Here is an 18,432-nt window from a genome sequence, read left to right on the forward strand (position 1 = left end):
TGCAATAAGCAGGTGGTTGTGACCTTGAGCAGAAAGAGAAAGGTCCAGCCTTGATCGTGGGAACCCCCGGAGTAGTCCTTTTGAACGGAGACAAACCCCTGTCTGCAGAAGGGACTGGATTGTTGGACAGAAAATGGCTGGTGTGAGCTCAAGATTTTCACCTCAAGAAGGCTGTTGGTGCTTTTGTAAATGGCCAAGGACAGCTTTCAGTTCAAGGTGTCGTTGGCTTGTTTTTGCTTTAAGTGATAGGCATTTGTTGTTTTCTGTCGGCTGATGTTTGGGGGCATTTTCACTCCTTCAAATTTAAGACATTGCATCATTGTACCAAAAAAAAATCTATTTTGTAAAGGAAACACAGCTCTCGTGTTACATGGGTATCCGCGAGGAAGCAGCGTCTCCACCACCTATCCGACGGCTGCTTGTTATTGCTCACATCAGTGTTGTCCCCCTCGGAGGTTGTCCCCCCCCTTCCCTCGGAGTCCCCACTTCTCTCCTGAAACCAGCTTTGCCGGTTTTCCTATCGTAAGTAACGCATGGCTACCGCCGTTCATTTCTGTGAGGAGTTGTGGCACCATACCAAAGTTTTGGAGGGAAGTTAGTGAAATGTCCCAACATCTGTATTCATGAGAAATCAAGTTTCAAGTATTTACAGCACAGTGGTGCAGAGCGATTTCTAAGCGTTTCCCTTTGGCTACACAGAGAATGTCGCAGCCAGGGTGGCATGTGCGTGTGTGATTTCAGCACCTCGCTCTGCAGTTTGGGTCTCAGTAGGCCCTGAGGGTTTCCCTTCCTAACCCAAACCGAGTTTAATCAGCTGCTAGGAAAAGCGGTTTGCTAAAACTCATCCTCCCCTTCTGTTAAATCTGATCCATTAATTCATTTGTTACTGAAGACACATGTTGACCCCAGGACTTTCTCCAGGGTTTGTACACTGTGGTTTTCTATCCATATGCCATTCTCCAGTGTAGGAGAAAAACTCAGGTGGATGCACTTTCTAAAGGTTTATTTTGATGGTTTTCCTCATGTGTCAACACACCTCAGGTAGGGCAGCGGGTATCACCATTACCTCCTTGGTTGGCTGAGGAGGTTTGACTCAGAACCACAGCAATCTGCTCAAGGTCATGTGTCCAGAAAGACACATACGCACACTCTGGTGCCAGTCTGGCCCTTTATATACTCTCATTTATTTAATCCTCTCTTTGGGGATGTTTTCAGTTTTATGCTATCGAGAGGCTCCTGGATGGGAACTTCTGTGTGTGCGTACCTGTCCCTGGTTCTTATCGTTACCCGTAGCTAACATTGACTTTTGTAAGGTTCCGGATGTTGCTTCTTGAAGAGGCTTCCTGTTGACATTGGGGAGGGACTCATACCTCCTCACCACCATTGAGCCTTATCATTTTTTCGTTGTTAATTCTGTAGGGGGAGAATGGCATCTTGTGTTAATTTGTATTATTCTGATTACCAGTGAGATGAACACTTCATTTCACACATTTGGTTGCAACATGTTTAGAAGAGAATCTTTTGTGTTCAGGAGAGCCGTGACCAGTTCAGCAGTGACCGCCCGCCGCCCAGAGCATGAGGGCAAGCATTTGTTGGTGGTGGGAGTATTCCCGCCGGGAACTTCTCTCCCTGCAGGGGCCTGGGGAGCAGGGGTCCTGGATACACTGTGTGTCGTGCTTTGGATGGCCCCATGGAGCCCTGCCACCTCCTGGAGGGGTGTCAGCTTAAGCAAAAGGTCCCGTGTGCTGTGTTTGATGTTTCCAAGGAAAGGCTGAGTTTTCCACAGCGAGTGGGACACTGGGTGTACGTGAGTGGTGTGATTTTCCTTTGATGTTGCTTCCCCCTGTTTCTCTTGCCTGCCAGCCCCCAGGAACAGCTGTGACTTGAGGTCTCAGACACGCCCCTGAGTTGACTCCTGAACCAGTCCCTGTTTGTACCGTGACCCTGAACTGGTGGGACGTTATGGAACCCTATGGGTCTTCAGGAAGGTGGAAGTCAGAGGTCTCACCTGTCCATCAGACCCATGTGTTTTGGGCTTCAAGTCATTTGTAATCAGTTGTCACATGGAAAACAAAGCCAGACTTAGTAATAAGATGCTTTATTAGGAAGGATTATCGTGGGGGAACCAAGGAGGCAGCTGTTGCAGTGGAGACATGTGTGCCCATGACACGGGCGAGCATGCCAGGGATCGGCAAACTGGGTTTTTCCTTGGTAGGGAGGTGTAGACAAGGCTATTAGGACCCGGGTGTGGGGATGAAGAGTGATGGGGTGGTAGATTGGAGGATGTGTCCCACAAGGCCGGCCTGTTCTCAGGGCGGCCATCCGAGTGCTCAGCCTCACGGTGGGTTGAGGGAGGCCTGGGGGAAGGAGAGAAGCTGAACCAGAGTCGGGTAACAAGTGTTTTGTTCCGATTTCTCTGTAGGGACAGGCTGTTCTGCCCATCACTACAAGGCACAGAGTGGAATTCGGGGACCCGTGTCTCACCTTGCCCTAGGCGAATGGGGCCCCCGTCTTATCTGAGTCTTGTGCAGTGCGCCCTTCCAGGGTCACAGAGGGATGGCGCGGTCTCCCTGCCGATCGCAGGGCCAGGTGCAATCAAGACGGTCAGGCTGAGCTCTGCAAGGAGTGGGTCTGTCGTGGCGGCAGACAGGTGGCTGCCTCGACCGCGTGCTTCAGCCACCTGGGCGCTGAAACCTCAGCGGGGCCGCCCTGCCCCGCCCAGGCCTTTCCCGTGGGGACCTGCTTCCAGGGGAGGCACATGTGAGCTGGGCTGTGATGGATGGGAAGGACCTGCCGCACTCAGGAGCGGCTCTGGGGACAGAGGGCCGGGCGAGGGGGCGCTGGCCATCTACGGTGTTGTGCCCTTGAGCTGCTCGGTGGGGCTTGGTCGGGGGCTTGGGGTGCCTCCTGAGGGAGGCCAGGAGCGCTGTGGAAGGAAGGAGCCCCGGCAAGGGGCTTTCTCAGCATCCTGCTCCTCCTGGGCTCTGACTGGGGGGCGTTTAGTAGCCCCGCCCTGATTACACGGTTATTAAAAACTCTCACAGATTCCACGACACTTTTGGTTTCTTCCTTTCTTTTTTCTTGCTTTGACTCTCCCCCTCTTCCTCCCCCCCCCCCTTTTCTCTTCTTCTGATTTTGGTTTTTACGTTCGTAATTCACTTTAAAACTTAAGCATTGTTGAAATACTAAGCTTGAACACCAGCAGTTTCTTACCACATGATTCTGAATGAGGGGCCAGTTTGGGACCTTTGTTATCGCTCACACCATGGCTAGCAAGGCCTGACCCGCCCCCACTCCTTCTGCACCTCCAGGAGCTCATGCTCAGTGTCACGGGGCCAAGGGGAGTGGCGTGGACGGAATCGAGGTGCAAATGATGCTCTTTGCTCCCAGTTCACGCAGATGCCGCACCTGGTCCCTCCTGGCCGGGTGAGCCGCACCCCATGACTGAGTCCCGGGGGCCTGTTGCGTGGCTGGGACATTTAGTCTGTGTGTAGGATAGGGGGTAAGGGGTTCTGGCTCACGGTTTGCCCTGCTCACGTGTCCCCTTTTCTCACTCTGTCTCAGACTCTGCCATCCCAGACGGTAGTAGGAAGCCACATCCCAGTTGCTAAAATGTTTGGTGACACCGATTGTCAGGTAGGGGATGAAATCCGCCTGCAGAGCGCGGTTCTTGTTAGAGGTGGCTCCTGCCCAGGTCTTGCCGTAGGTGTTCCTCCCATCCGTGAGCAGCTTCGTCTGTTTGTTACGCTCCTGGCACCAGCTGGTGACTGGAGAGCAGGGGAGGGAAGCTGGTGTCAGAAAGCTCAGGCGGTTCTGCTGGAGGGTTCACAGTCTGTCTGGGAGCTGCGGCTGCAGAGGCCAGGGCAGGAGAAGGGCCGCTCGAGGCCACGCTGCGGGAGCAGGTCCAGGAGGGGAAGGGCCAGGGCTGCAGAATGGGGTTGCCGCCCAGCGCTGGCATGAACGCTAGCTCCAAGCCTCTTCACTTTCCATCCATCACTGCCTTTGTTGCTGCTCCTCCCCTGCGGGGGCGTTGGCAACCCGGGACCTCCAGTCTCACACCCTGGCAGTCAGATCTAAACTGGATTTGAAGCTTTGGCACCCGCTGTGGCCCTGGAGGGCCATCTTCAGCTCAGGGTCCGCCTTGGGCACTTCTTGAGCTTTCGTCGCCTTTACTTGCTCTGATTAAGCCAGGAGAGAAGAGAGCTTCTGAGGGAGCGATTCTGTTTGTTTGGGCTGGGAGCCAGCAGCCTAAGAATCAGCTTCCAGAAGAGCTAACAAAGTGAGCAGGACCTATGCTGGCAGCTCTGGACCTGGCAGTGGAGGAGGGTGGTGGAAATGTCAGGTGCCAGTCCCGTCAGTCACACCCCGAGCTGGGGGGGGGCCACAGCCACTTCAGACCCGCAGACGTCTGTGCGTGTCCCGGAGAGAGGCCTGGATTAAAAGTCTGTCCAGACATGCTTGCGTTAGAAGGAGTTTCCAGGAGTGACTTTTATTTTCAGTGTGTACACAAGACATTTAAGTACCACGTCCTCTCCAGACGCCCGTCCTGCTGATGGAATTGTTCTTGGAGGGAGCGTTCGGTGTTTGCTCCCCACGCTGCTGGCCCTGCCTGGATTCCCCGGCCCTGGGAACCGCCCCGCCCCCATGTTAGGAATCTCCCCTTGGCTTTACCTGTCACACTGTAAATAGACGGCTTACAAAAGATAATTGAAAAGGAAAGGCTTAGGAAGATTAAAAAATACTCTAGAACTTGTGTTGAAGTGAAGAAAACAACTCATTTCTGGGATCAACTTTGCCACTTTGAAGGGGTTCGTACGGAAACATCGTGCGGGTGGGTTCTCTGGGTGAGGATGGAGCAGGTATGTCCTTGTGTTGCTGCTGCGGGCCCGTCTGTCTCTGTGACGAGAGTCCCGGGGACGTGCGGTGAACCAAGGTCAGCCTCTGCGAGGAGCTGACCGCTGGGATTGTGTGTCCTCCCATGAGAACGGGGACCAGGTGGTCTGGGAGGCCTGGCTTCAAGGCGTGGGTCTGTTGGCGGTGCTGGGGCGCCTACCTTGGGGACGTCACCTGCCTGCGGGCTTCCCCGAAGCATGGAACAGCAGGGGCCGCGAGGAGCTCTGCGGCCTCCCAGGATAGGGTTCCTGTGGATGTCTGCGGGGTACAGTTTTATGTCTCATCCGTCACTTTTTCCCCTTTGACTCAAACTCTTAAAGCCTGGTGGTCCTGCTTATGGTGAGAACTTGAGTGCAGGAAGTGAATTACTCGGAGGGTTTTTGTTTTGGTGCTGCCTCGTCGTGAATCCCACGGTTTTATTCTTACCAACAGCGCGCTGTGCGTGCTGCCTGGGTACCAGGGTGGCCCCCAGAGGCAGGGGGCTCCATGGACATGAGATAGAGCACCTGCCCGTCAGAGGTGTGCTTTATTTTTAGCAAATGGCATTTAGTGTCTTGCAGAGCTGAGAGCAGGATGACTGTAGATGTAATTAAGTGACTCTGAAATGGGAGTTAATTACTTCTGCATGTGTCAGAGGGCCAGGGAGGGTCTCTCTGGTCCTCTGGCTGCAGCCCTGTGAGGCTGTCACCTGGACAAGCTCCCAGGACCAGCCCTCGAGGGCATCCAGGGTCCTGTGGGTGCTACTCTAACTAATGGTGAGTGGTCTGAGCTTTTAGTCTCTGAGACTGGCCTGAGGAACTGAAAGTTCATGACTCTTTAATGTAAAAATTACATACAAGGAACTTTATCCTAACGCTGGTCTGTGCATGGTATTAGCCCAAATGTGTCCTCTCAAGGCCTACAGAGCAGACTATGTTACAGGAGCAACAGGTCACTGACAAGAAAGCATGTATAAGGCGGTGTGTCCAAAAGCTGCTGTAACAGGACGGAGGGCTTGAGCACCGCCCAGCTCAGGGGCTGCCCTGGTCAGTGTCTAGTGAGAGAGCATCCGTGGGTGCTGGTGCTCTGTCCTTCCTGCTAAGGACGGGGCTCCAGGGAACCAGGACCAGGGTGGACAGAGGGCTGCGTCTAGGACCTCCCTCCATAGCTCTCCCCAGCTCTGATCTTGTCGGGTCCATTCATAGTGACTGGAAGCTTCCACACCTCCAGCCACACCTGGGCCTGTGCTGTCCAGTGCTGTGGCCGACACCACACGGGGTGAGGAGCGCTCCACGGGTGGCCGGTCAGAGCCGAGCAGCGCTGTGGCTGTGGAGACCTAGACTCAGAAGCAACGGTAGGATATCCTGTCCACGACCCTATTAATTATGTGTTGAAGCGATTGTGCTTTCGATGTGTATTGGGCTAAATAAAACATATTATTAAAACTAACTTCACCTATTTGTTTTTACTCTCAATGTGACTTGTAGGCACACCTGAAATCATGCACGTGGTCACGTGTGCGGCCCACCTGGTGTTTCTGTGGGGGGCACAGATCTCGGCTATTCTCTGATACCCTCTGTGTTTGGGTTCCCCCTTCTGTCAAGGCCCAGCCCATAGGCTGGGAGGCACAGATTAGGAACAGGTAGGTGTATCAGGCTTTGAGAATACCTTGAAACCAGCTGTAAGTGCTATTGTTTTTGCATTTCTGCAGACAATTACACATAGACCACTGGGCCTCATCCAAGAAATGGGTTCTGTGCTCAGATGGTGTTTCTCCTGCACGGGGAACCGAGCACTTGGCCTTGCTGAGCACGCTGCTCCCCTGAAAGGCTATCCCAGCTCCCTGTCATTCAGGCTGCGCCTTATCCGGACTCCCTGTTTTCCGGGCTCCCTGTTTTCTGGCTCCCCGTTGTCTGGGCTTTCGTCTCCCTGATTTCTGTGAATGAAGAAACGTGCAGTGCATCTGGCCTGATCTTCCACTTACAACTGTGGCCTGTGCGTGCTGGTTGGCGTGCCGAGCCTGTGTGTCCGCGATGGCTTTGATGAACTCCTGCCACTGATCTGGTGGGAGGAGGGACCACCGTTTAACCCTCTTCCGCCCCTGGAAGCCCCACTGACAAGCTGGTGAATGTGGGCTGCTGTTTGAGTAGCTGCAGGGCACGTGGCCCGAGTCCTGGGAGAGACCCACAGGCCTTCCCACATCTGGCTGGGCTATTTATATCCCACAAAAGCCTGTTTTTCTCTGAAAAGAGTGAGCATGTGGTGATGCTGTCATGTGCATGGGTGAAGCCAGTGAAACAGCCTTTCAGTAATCTCCTTTCTGGTGCGTCCGACACGTTTTCACGGCATGCACAGGCTTCCGGGTTCCACATCTGCCCTGCCCTGTGGTGTTCGTGCACACTTGGAGTGCGGGCAAGCTGTGGCCCCCAGGGCGGCCCTGCGCCCATGGCGGGAGGGCACGGCTGGCCCAGGGTGTGGAGCCCCAGCTCTCCCTGATAGCCGAGGAGGGACAGGTTCCTCTGGGGCCCATCACTCGAACAGCATACTGAACTCCTGAGCTGTGCCCCACATGCTCTAGGCACTGGGCTTTCCACAGTGGAGAGAGCTTTCTCGTGTTGGGGAGGACGGACCACAAAGAGGATCAGTAAGTCAGATATGGGGGGGTGAGATGGTGGTGGGTGCAAAGAAGAGAAGTCAAGCGGAGAAGGGGCAGTTCGTTGAGAAAAGACAGGAGCTGGGCCTGGGTTTGGGGAGGAGTGTTCCAAGCAAAGGGGACAGCAGGTGCAAAGGTCCTGAGGCAGGAGTGTGCAGGAGGGACAGGTGAGAGGAGAAGAGGTAGGTAGATGGTGAGTTTATCTGTGCTCAGGGACGCTGAGATGGGAGCCCTGAGAGCCAAGGGTTTGGACAGGACCACAGGCCTCTAGGAAGAATGGACCCTGGAAGGTAGAACAGGGCACCCTGTTAGGAGGCTGTGAGGTGATCCAGGGAGAGACGTGGTGGCTTGGGCCAGAGTATAGCAGTAGGGGTGGGAGGATGGCCCGATTGGGCACTTATTTGGAGGTGGAGCTGAGGGGACTTGCTGCCAGGTTGGATCGGGGATGGGGTGGGGGCCGAGGACACACTGAGGTTTTGGCTGAGCAACTGGAAGGATGGAGGGTCCACTTACAGGCCAGCTCCATCCGGGCTGTCTAGGAGGCATCCCTACCTTGGGAGACGGGGAGTGTGGCTTGGGGACACGTGAAGTTTGGAGGGGAGGAGGCCCTAGGAGCCTGTGCCTGGAGTTGGTGAGATGTCCAAGGAGTGGCCCCGAGGGGTAGTTCCCAGCTGAAGCTCAGCAGCAGGTTCTCCCAGAGAGCAGGCTGCCTTGCCTGGAGATGTCCCTCAAGCAGGCGTCCATCGGTGAGGCTGGCCTGGGGGGGACACGAGGGTGGGCCCCTGGGGTGAGATAGCCCTTGATGGGAGACTCGGACAGGTGGCTGTACGGGAAGGAAGAGGATGTGGGTGGCACGCAGGGATGTGAGTCTTGTCCAGCTGAGCCCCTCGGTGTGAGTGGCGGGGCCTTAAGCTGTCTGGAGGCGGGGAGAGAGCGGCAGGAATGTGGGTGAGGCAGAGCGCCCCCCTCCCATCCCTGGCATGGCTGGCTCTGAGGACTCTGCCCAGCTTGGTTTGGGGAGGAGAAGGTGGGTTTGGAAAGGGGGTGCCTCCATCCTTCTATGTAAGCCCTGTACAGATACTCTTCATGCCTTCATTGCCTTGTTTTGCTGCCTCGTTGGAAAGACATGGCTCTCCAGGGTCTCAGATGGCCCATGCCTTTGAGTCAAAGGGGGCACTCATTTCTGCAGGAGAATGCCATGGGCAGCAAAGTGTCCTTACTAGAACCTGAGAGAGGCCCAGCTGTGTTCATTATGGAGACAAGATCGTGTGTCTTTGTCTTCTTGGCCATGTTTGGGGCGGGGGGGGGGCGGGGGGTTAATTACCGACTGGTCAGTGTTCATGATGAACTTGGATCAGGCCCCACGTGGAGCCACTCACTCAGGCTCCAAGATGGCTTTTTTGGTTCTATGTAGTAGGCTGAAGAATGGCCCCCAAAGAAGTCAGATTCTAATCCCTGGAACTTCTGCGTGTTACCTTTTCTAGCGATGGGATCTTTGCAGATGTGATTCAGTTACGAATCTTGCAGGAGGAGGTGATCCTGGGTTATCTGATGGGCCCTAAATGCCATCACACGTGTCCTTATGAGAGGGAGGCAGGGGAGATGTGAAAGACTAGAGGAGAAGGTGATGTGAAGATGGAAGCAGAGATTAAGAGTGATGTGGGTGTGATGGCTGATTTTGTGTGTCAGCTTGACTGTACCATGGGTGCCCAGATACGTAGTCAAACCTGATCCTGGGCGTGTCTGGGTGGGATTAGCATTTGGATCTGTAGACAGACTAAAGCAGATTGTCCTCCCCCGTGTGGGAGGGCCTCATCCAATCAGTTGAGGGCCTGAATAGAGGAGAAAGGCGGAGTAAGGGAGAATTCCCTCTCTCTGCCAGGCTGTCTTTGAGCTGGGACATTGGTCTTCTCCTGTCTTCAGAGATGGAACTTGTCCCCTCGGCTCTCCTGGGTCCAGCTTGCTGACTGTAAATCTCAGGGCTCTCCAGCCTCCATGGTCATGTGATCAGATTCATTATAATAAATCTCTTTCTCTGTATATACACATCCTATTGATTCTGTTTCTCTGGGGACTCTGACGAATACAGTGGCCACAAACGAAGGAATGCCACAAACCACCAAAAGCTGGGCGAGGCAAGGAAGGATTCTCCCTCAGAGTCTCCAGAGGGAGCGCGGCCCTGCTGACACTGTGATTTCAGCCCGGTGAAGCTGATTGCAGACTTCTGGCCTCCAGAACTGTGAGAGAATAGATTTCTGTTGTTCTAAGCCACCCGGTTTATGGTCATTTGTTAGAGCCGCCACAGGAAAAGAACACAGCCAGTGTAAACAGTGCTACCGTAAATACCCCAGCCACACGCATGGGGCTGTTATTCAGGCGTGGATTTCAGGGAGTGGCACTGCTGGGGCAGGGTGTGTGTCTCTTTGTTTCGTAGATCGTGCCAGATAACTTTTCAAAAAGATCTAGCAGCCCATCTCTTCCCTGCTTGGATGCGTGTGTACCCTGATCCTACACGCTGTCTCGGCGGCGGGCATGAGCAGTCTTTTCGACTTTGTCAGTCTGAGAGGGGCAGAGCTGCAGCTTTGTTCCTTGACATGTGTCTCCTTGAATCTGGTGAGTTTAGGATCTTTGCTCAAAAGATCCCTCCGTCTGTGAAATGCCTGTTTGTGTTCTTTGCCCCTGTTTCTCTCAGGGTGTTTCCCCCTCCCTTATCCATTTGTAGGGGCTGTTTATTTGTTACAAATGGTGTTGATTTTCTGCCTAGAAAACATTTATTCCCAGTTCTGTTGTTTGCTAATTACTTTTATTAACGTGTCATTTGCCATCCAGATTAAATCATTTTATTGTCGAATATGTCTTTCTTTCCTTTTATGACTTCTAGGTACCCATGTTTGTTAGGAAGATTCCACAGTCTGTCTCTTGATTTCCTGGCAGGTATTTTATTGTTTTGTGTACAAATTCTGCTCTTGAGCGTGTCTAAAATGCTTTTGCATAATATAGAGTAAGATGCTTGAGGGAGGGGAGTCCGGTTTTATTTCCTTCCAGTGTACCAGCACTGATTATTCAGTAATCCATCCTTTGATCAATGAACTGAACTTCAGCTCTGTGGTATAGTATGGTCTCATGTAAACTGGTTCCCTTCAGGGATTCTCCATTCCATACCACTGGCCTGTTTGTCTTCCATTTTCCACCTTTACATTGGTAGCAGCTGTATGTACAGTGTGTTTCGATAGCTGATGAAGGAACCACCCCCCCCCCTTGCTGAGCTCTGTGTTCACAGTGAGATGTTACACGACTATTCTTATATATGCACTCATGACTGTGTGTCCACATTTACGTGGGTCTCATGGCTCCTGGGCAGAGGAAGATTTGGGTGGACACACGGTGGCTGTGCTGCCAGGGGCAGTGGGCACAAAGGTATGGTGGAGGTTGGAGGGAGGGCCAGGTGGAAAAGGACACAACGACCATCGCATTGCGTAAAATTACCCCTCTGCGCGTGCAGAATTTTTTTTTTTTTTTTTTTTTTTTTTCAGAATTTTTAAAGATCATTAAACAAGTGAAATAGTAGTGTCCAAGGGAAAAGGCGCTAAACAGAGAACAAGTTTATCATGGGGGAGTGAAAAGATAATACATTGCACTGGCTCCACCGTTGTGTCGGGGACTTGCCATGGTGTGGCTTTTCTCTGGGTGTGGGTGCTAGTACTCTGCACTTGGTGGGGCGTGTGTGTACGTGGCGGGGTGCATGTGCCCTTGGCGTGTGTGAATGCGGCTGTTCCCAGGTACCCTGTGTCTGACGGCTGCCCTCAGGAGCTCACACCTGGGCACTGACTCGGGCCCTCTGAGCAGCAGTGCTCTGTTTCCCCATGTGTCCTCTGTGTCCCCCAAACACCCTCTGTGCCCAAGCTCCCACTGTGCTGCCCAAGCTGGCCTGACTCTACCCACACTGGGAGCCTGGTGTGGTCAGGGTCTGTGCTGACCCTCTTGTGGCCCTAGCCCCGCCCACACTGCAGGTGGAGTTGTGCCTTGAGCTGCACGCACCTCACCCCACACAGGATGACAACAGACTCACATAAGGAAGCTGGGCTCAGCAGAGGAGGGGGTGGGGTGGGGCGGGGGGAGGGCGTAGGTGCTGCAGGCCTAGGGCTGTCCTGTCACTCTGCCTTGCCAAGGTCCTCCTTTGGCAGCTGCTGGTGGCCCAGCCTGCTCCTCGGGTGGCAGCCACGGGTGGGTGGGGTGCAGGATACACTGTGCAGGCGGGCTCATTTGTCCCCCAGACACCTGGGTGGCGGGAGGCTCTGCAGGAACGAGTGGACCGTGGACATCTGCTGTGCAGTCAGTGGAAGGTGAACCAGGAGGCTTCCTGTGGGTGGAGGGCCGGGAGCCGGCCCCGTGGGAAGGAGGGAGGAGGTTGGGGAGCAGTGGGCGCTGCTGCAGGGGTGGCGTCTGCCCGCTGTTAGCCGTGCTCCTCCTGGGCCACTCGGGTCCTCTAGACTCGGGCTTCGCTGCTCGTGACAGGGTTTGCAGACAGTCCTGGCACACCGAGGGGTGGGTGTTTGCCTGGTGCACTTGAACCAGGTCCCAGGGCTGATCCAGGGTCGGTGCCTGGTGGTCTGTCTGTTTCCTTACTGGGAAGGGGTGAGGAGGGTGGGCCAAGGACCCCGGCCATGCCGGGCAGTGTCTAGTGCTGATCCCCTCCAGGCCTGCGTGGATCATAAACCCCCACGAGTGGGTTTTGACACAAGAGCTCGAGGGGGGGAGGGTGGGTGTGTGGTGCTGATTCTTTGCCAGCTGTTGGGTGCCTGCAGAAGTGAAACTCATCTGTCTTTCCAAATTTCACCTTGGACTCCGTATTTCCAGCCAGCAGAGGAGGTGGCCCTGGCCGGGCAGTTTCTTCTGATGTTTCAGATCGCGCTGGCACTCGCCTCTCCTTGCTGCAAGCACCCGGCTCCTGAGATTCTGCAGGCACTTGGCCTCCTTATAACTCCTCCTGTGCTGCTGTGACCAAGTAAGAAGTTCAGTGCTCCTTGCAGAGCTGTTTACATTTAATAGACACTGGGGAGCTTGAGAACATGAAGCCACTCCTTCTGCGCCGGTGGGGCTGTGGGTGGGTGCCGGGCAGCTCCTAGGCCTCCGTCCCACGGAGCCCCTCCCATTGCTGTGGCACTGACCATGACTCAGGCCACACAGGGGAAGTAAACCTAGTTGGGGCCCAGAGACTGTGGCCGGCAAGGGTGGGAAGGACGTGTGACGCGCTCCCGGTGGCCTGGCCGGGGAGGGGGCATTAGTAACATGCGAGCTCGCCAGCCTCGCCTATGACAGTCAACAAGTCCATACCTGCACGGTTCGGGCATGTGCACATCGAGCTGCGTGTCCAGTGGGGAAGAGAGACGTTTAAACCCAGCTGTGGGGCGTGTGCCCCGGGAGGCACTGTCGGTCCCCCACGTCTGCCTCCTCCCTGCCCTGCTGGGTGATAGCCCCCCGCGTGAGGAAGTCACCCTACTGCCAGCCCCCAGCCCTTTGTCCCAGCGGTGGAGCTTGGTGCTGCGTTGCTGATCAGAGGCCACAGTTTAATGGGATTTTAGTGCAGGTCCAGGTAGGAAAGCTGGAAACAGAAAGCACTGGCCTGGTGTGGAGGTGGAGATGGTGAGAGCGACCCAGGGGTTATGCCCACAGGAAGCAGCCTTGATGGCAGGTGGGCTGAGGGGGCCAGGCGTTTGGGACCCTACGGTCCTGAGAAGGAACCCCTAGTTCTGGGCGGGAGGTGATTTGTGCCCTCTCACTCTTCCTGCCTCTGGGCTCCCTTTGCCCCCTTCTCGTGGCCGGGGCATCCCGACACAGCCTGGTCCCAGGCACTGTGGCCAGAGCCCAGGGTCACCCTTTCGGTATCAGCACTCTGGCCACATCTCTCTTCTGACTCTGGCCCTGGTATGCTGGGCCCTCGCCTCAGCACCTTTGGGTTGTCTACCTGGAAACTCATGTTTCCCCCAACTGGGTGACGGCCCATCCACCACTCATACCCCCAGAAGTCCCCAGGGTGGCCTGTCCATTGCACAGACCCCCCCCCGAGAGTACCCAAGATGGCGTGTCCACCAGGCAGACCCCCTGAGAGCCCCCATGATGGTCTGTCCATCGTGGCCTCCTTTTTTTCTGGAAAATCAGGGACATGTTACCCAGAGGGTATTGGGCCACATTTGAAGGGTGTGGAGGATGCCCTGAGTGGCTGATATGTGGAAGGTGCCCGAGCAGAGGACAGGGCCAAAGGGGTCAGCGTGGCTGGGAACAGCAGTGTGTAGGGTGTGTGCAGGTGAGGGGCTATAGGAGAGAAGCCCCATGTCCTGGGTGGCCCACACAGGGAGGGTCGGGTCAGAGGGCAGATGATGAACCACTGGGCCTCCGTTGTCTGTCTGGACTGTTCCTGGTGAGACTGAAGGCAGGCTGGTTTGTCCCTGGCGCTTTTCCTCACCCTAGCTGGCTCTTGGCAGCTGTGACCAAGGCCATGCACTGACTGCAGAATTATTATACGGAGCATTCTTGAGCCAAATAAAGTTGAATTCATGCTTAAAATTGATGCTAAGATGTGGTGAGCTTGAACATGGGTCAGCTGGTTTTCACTGGACCTAAATTTGTGCATTTGGTTCTTTGCTAACTTTTTGTAAAGGTGCAAGTACCTGTAAATAGGTTTATAAAAATAGACACTTCTCTTGCTGTTTACCATAAATTGAATTGACCCATTGATGCACTCTGGGGCCTGAGGTCTGCGGTGGGCTGCAAAGATCTTGAGATTGGTCTGCTGAGCTAGTGCTGATCATAGGAGCACCTTTTCAGTGGAAGCGGAATTAAATTTTGCATCTCGTTATTTGTGGAAGGCAAAGGCTGCCATTTGAAACCCTTAGCTTCTTGTTTGGTACCTTAATTTTTTTGTGAACTCTTTAATCACAGAAGAAAAGTGTTTCCTCAAGTGTTTCTTTTTTTTTTAAGATACAGATTTTATTTTTTTAAAAAATTTTAAAAATTAATTTATTTATTTTTGGCTGTGGTGGGTCTTCGTTGCTGCACGCGGGCTTTCTCTAGTTGCGGGGAGCGGGGGCTACTCTTCATTGTGGTGCACGGGCTTCTCATTGCGGTGGCTTCTCTTGTTACAGAGCACGGGCTCTAGGACACGCGGACTTCAGTAGTTGCGGCACACGGACTCAGTAGTTGTGGCTCGTGGGCTCTAGAGCGCAGGCTCAGTAGTTGTGGCGCTCGGGCTTAGTTGCTCTGTGGCATGTGGGATCTTCCCAGACCAGGGCTCGAACCCGTGTCTCCTGCATTGGCAGGCGGATTCTTAACCACTGCGCCACCAGGGAAGCCCCCAAGTGTTTCTTTTAATATTACTGCTACTTTAAGAAAATTGCCTTCAGAGCTAATCATCTTTGTAGGCAATTTACAGACCAGAGTGGTTTTGACTCTCAGCAAACAGACCTTAAAGGATTCAAAGAAACCCTGTTCTTTAAAACAGATAGCTCATATGTTATAAGTCTATGAAAATATTCTAAAATTGTAAAGCATGTTGCAGACTACAATACATAAATTATATATAATTCTAGTCAATGAGTATAAAGAATATTTCAGTCCATTGCCTCAAAATATCTTTAAAGCCAGAAACGTTCGTGTTTCTCATGAACAGAATAGTGTTTTCATAATGCTGGTTTGACTGGAGCAGCTTTTAACTCATGATGGGTTGGATTAATATTTTCCCTAATTTCATGAGCCCAGCTCTGTCACTAGCTGAGGGTCACAGTCACCTGGCTCCATCGGCCAAGTCACGGAGCATGTCTTCTTGGACTTCTGATGGGAACCATCACAAGGCCCTGGGAGGCTCTGAAAGTCGTCCCCAAGCCATCCCAGGGCGTGGCGTTCCCAGAGCCCATCCCAGCTGTGGCCCTCCTGCTTCTCCTGCGTCTTGTCTCCAAGCCTGCTGCTCAGGGCATTGTCACCAAAGGCTCTGAGGGGGAGGAAGGTGTGAGAGGTCACGGGACAGGTGCCTGAGATCAGGTGGGACTGCTCCCTGCAGAGTCTGCATCACCGCCCCTTGTCACAGTCTTACTGCATCTAGCGCAGACTGACGCCCTCCCGCTGCCTCTGTGGCTCATTAGGAACCGTCCAGCTAGAAAGGGCAAAGGCCATCGTGCTGGCAGCTTCCTGGGCGCTGTTTGTTTCAGCAGGTGGGATGGACCTCGTTGCTGCGTTTAAGGGATTTTAGAATTGAGGTCTGGGACAGAGCAAGTTGCTGTCCTGCCCGGGCAGGGCGTGGACCTCTCATACAGTGTAGCTCCGTCCGTCAGATGGGTGCGGCCAGTCCCAATCCAGCTTATGACTGAGGCTCAGACACCCAGTGTGCGTGGTAGTCGTCTGTGTCTGCCCACATCATGGCCCAGCTTCCTTCAGCCCAGGACTTGTCAGCCAGTCCTCCGTCCTGGTGGCCGCATAGCCAGAGGTAGACACCAGAGTCTGTGCCTGTTGCAGGCAGCACGTGTGGGTCGGCGCCCGCTGTCACCAGATACCGCTGTGTCCCAGGCCGGTGTCCTCCCCTCGTGGAGCCCAGAGTTGCTCATGGCAGCAGCAGAGGTGCAGGTGCTGCATTTTGGGGAAGGGGGAGGTTGGTGTGGTGCTGGGTGCCGGGTGGAAGCCGTGTCTGGGAGGCTGAGCCTGCGGTGTCTGCCCATCTCCTCGCGTTTGTTCACGACCATGTGTGGGCACCACCATCCCCACTCTATGCCCCCTTTCGGGCCCCGTGGGGGACGGCCAGTGCTGCACTGGTGCTCGTGTGCCCCCGCCCAGCCAACCCCACAGACGGCGTGGCGGTCCCAGGGTGAGGCCCACTCGTGGGAGGATGTGCCCACGGGCAGTGGTCAGGAGACGAAGAGGCGCTCCTTCACCAGCACTTCTTCCCGCGTTGGTTTCTGGCCAGCGGTGCAGAGGTGCTCTGCAGGCACCACGTCCCCGTTCACCCTCGCTGCCACCTTGCAACCACCACATGACCAGATGCCACAACTCTCCCTGTTTTCAAGGCCGAACACTGGCTCTCGGAGGGACTGAGGGGCTTGCCCGGGGCCCTGCAGGGGAGCCAGGAAGAAAGGCAGCTCCCCACCCTCGCCCCGGAGCCCAGAGGCCCTCGATGACTGCGTGGCCAGGCCTGTGTGATCCCTGGGCACCGAGGGGCCCGCCCTCGGCAGGACCCCTCCCCCCTCCCTGCAGGGCTCTAAGGGCCTTTCTCCTTGGGGACAGGAGCTCCTGGCTCCTCCCTCGGCCTGGGCTGGCCCTGCCCGCCCCCCTGAATGAGCCCATACAGGAGAACAATCAGGCCCACATCGCTGGAGCACAGCTGGCCATTGAAAGGGACAAGAATGGGGCAAGCGTGTTCCACGGCCCGAGGGAGGCTCACTGCGGGGCCTTGTCCCGCTGCTGAACGGCGCCTTGTCGTGGCCCCCGTGGGCCCAGCTGCCCGCGGCCTGTCCCTGTGGGCCCACCCGGGCTGCACCCTGGAGACCCAGGTGTCAGGACAGACGCCCTGGGCAGCAGAGCTCCCCGTGAGGATGGGGAGGCCGGACCAGACCGCATCCTGAGCGCCGTCCTGCCCGTGGCCAGGGTGGGGTCAGGGAGCCGGCCGGCGAGTGTGGCCCCGGGAGAGGGGAGGCCGCTCGGCCGGGCGGCAGGGGCTTGGCTCTTTAGGATTTGCTGCCAAGAGGCTCAGCATTTTCTTTTCTTCCTTTCTTTTTTCCAGGTGGTATGATTTGTTATTTACTACTAGAAGAATCCAGAAGGATCTATAAACTACCGGGTAGAAGAATGTATAAACATCAGAGTTTGGTTTTTTAGTTCTGAGTGCCTGACATGTGGCACCTTGTTTAATCCTCTCAATAATTGGGATGAGTTCCAGTCATCCCCATTTCATTGACAAGGAGATGTGTACAGTACGGCTGAGTACTTAGTGCATCCCAGCATTTTCTTATTATTCGTGCCGATGGTGTTTTGTTTTCCCGCTTCTCACGGCTCAGTTGAATGGGAGCGGGCTGAGTAAGCAGGCAGGTGTCCTTCTATCCCCCCACCCGAGTGACCAGGGCCTGAATGACCAGTCACTCTTCTAGAGGACTGGAGGAGTTTGTGAGAAGTCCATCTGTCCATCCAGTAGGTCAGCAGGCGTCCAGGGCTGAGGCTGTGATGCAGGGCAGGTACTCTGCTGGCCAGGACAGGCTCCTGGGTCCTTTTCCTGGGCAGCTGATTCAGGTCCCTGTGGACGTGTCACAGCAGATGTGGATATAGGGCAGGAAGTGTTTGTCACCTCCCTTTATTGTTTGGATTGCTTAGGTCTCTTGGTTTCTCCCTTTCCTAGGTGCTTGGTAAGAAGCCGATGAAGGCCACGGGCCTTGAGTCCAGTAGGACTCAAGTGTGTGAAAGTCCGAAAACTGGGGAGGGCTCTGTCTCTGGGGGTCCGGGACGGGGCGGGGTGCGGGGTGGCCAGAGACACACCAGAAACTCTGCCGTGCCAGCTTGAAAAAGCTGCCTGTGCTTAAGGGCCTCATAAAAAGAGACAGTGGCGGGAAAGTGCCCAGGCTGGGAACTGTGGAGGGAGAGTTCTGAGATTAGAATTAACATAGGAATAGGGCTGTGAATGGGGGTGTTTGTAATCCTTCCAAAATTGGGATAAAATTTGCATCTGAATGACTCATCAAGTCAAGATTACCTTGGAATGTGTGGTTTCCTTCTTATTTTCTAGTTCCTATTAACAATCATTTGCATTTTTATTCAACCAGCATTCTTAAAACACATGCTACTTTACGATTGCCCTCATCCTGACTTTTCCTAGCCTGGATTTCTGTGTTGGCATCTCCAGCTCTGTCTGACCTCATGGAGGGTGTGCAGGAGTG

General features: G+C 54.7%; 1 protein-coding gene across 13 annotated transcripts in view; it reads left to right on the forward strand.

The window, feature by feature from the left end:
• Positions 1–18,432, forward strand: part of SEMA4D (semaphorin 4D) — a gene marked incomplete at its 3' end in the record, with an annotated part of 121,861 nt that overhangs the window by 33,501 nt on the left and 69,928 nt on the right. The window contains exons 2-3 of one of the 13 annotated variants that reach the window (XM_082471260.1): positions 6,078–6,226; positions 6,360–6,514. The exons of 7 other annotated variants lie outside the window; for them this stretch is intronic. Of the gene's footprint in view, positions 1–6,077; positions 6,227–6,359; positions 6,515–9,818; positions 10,139–11,742; positions 11,888–12,382; positions 12,531–18,432 lie in introns of those variants that run through there. 5 more of the 13 variants (XM_082471257.1, XM_082471259.1, XM_082471258.1 and 2 more) reach the window with 5 other exon arrangements.

This window comes from Balaenoptera physalus, assembly GCF_965194825.1.
Source record: "Balaenoptera physalus genome assembly, chromosome: 7".
NCBI classification, from domain to species: domain Eukaryota; kingdom Metazoa; phylum Chordata; class Mammalia; order Artiodactyla; family Balaenopteridae; genus Balaenoptera; species Balaenoptera physalus.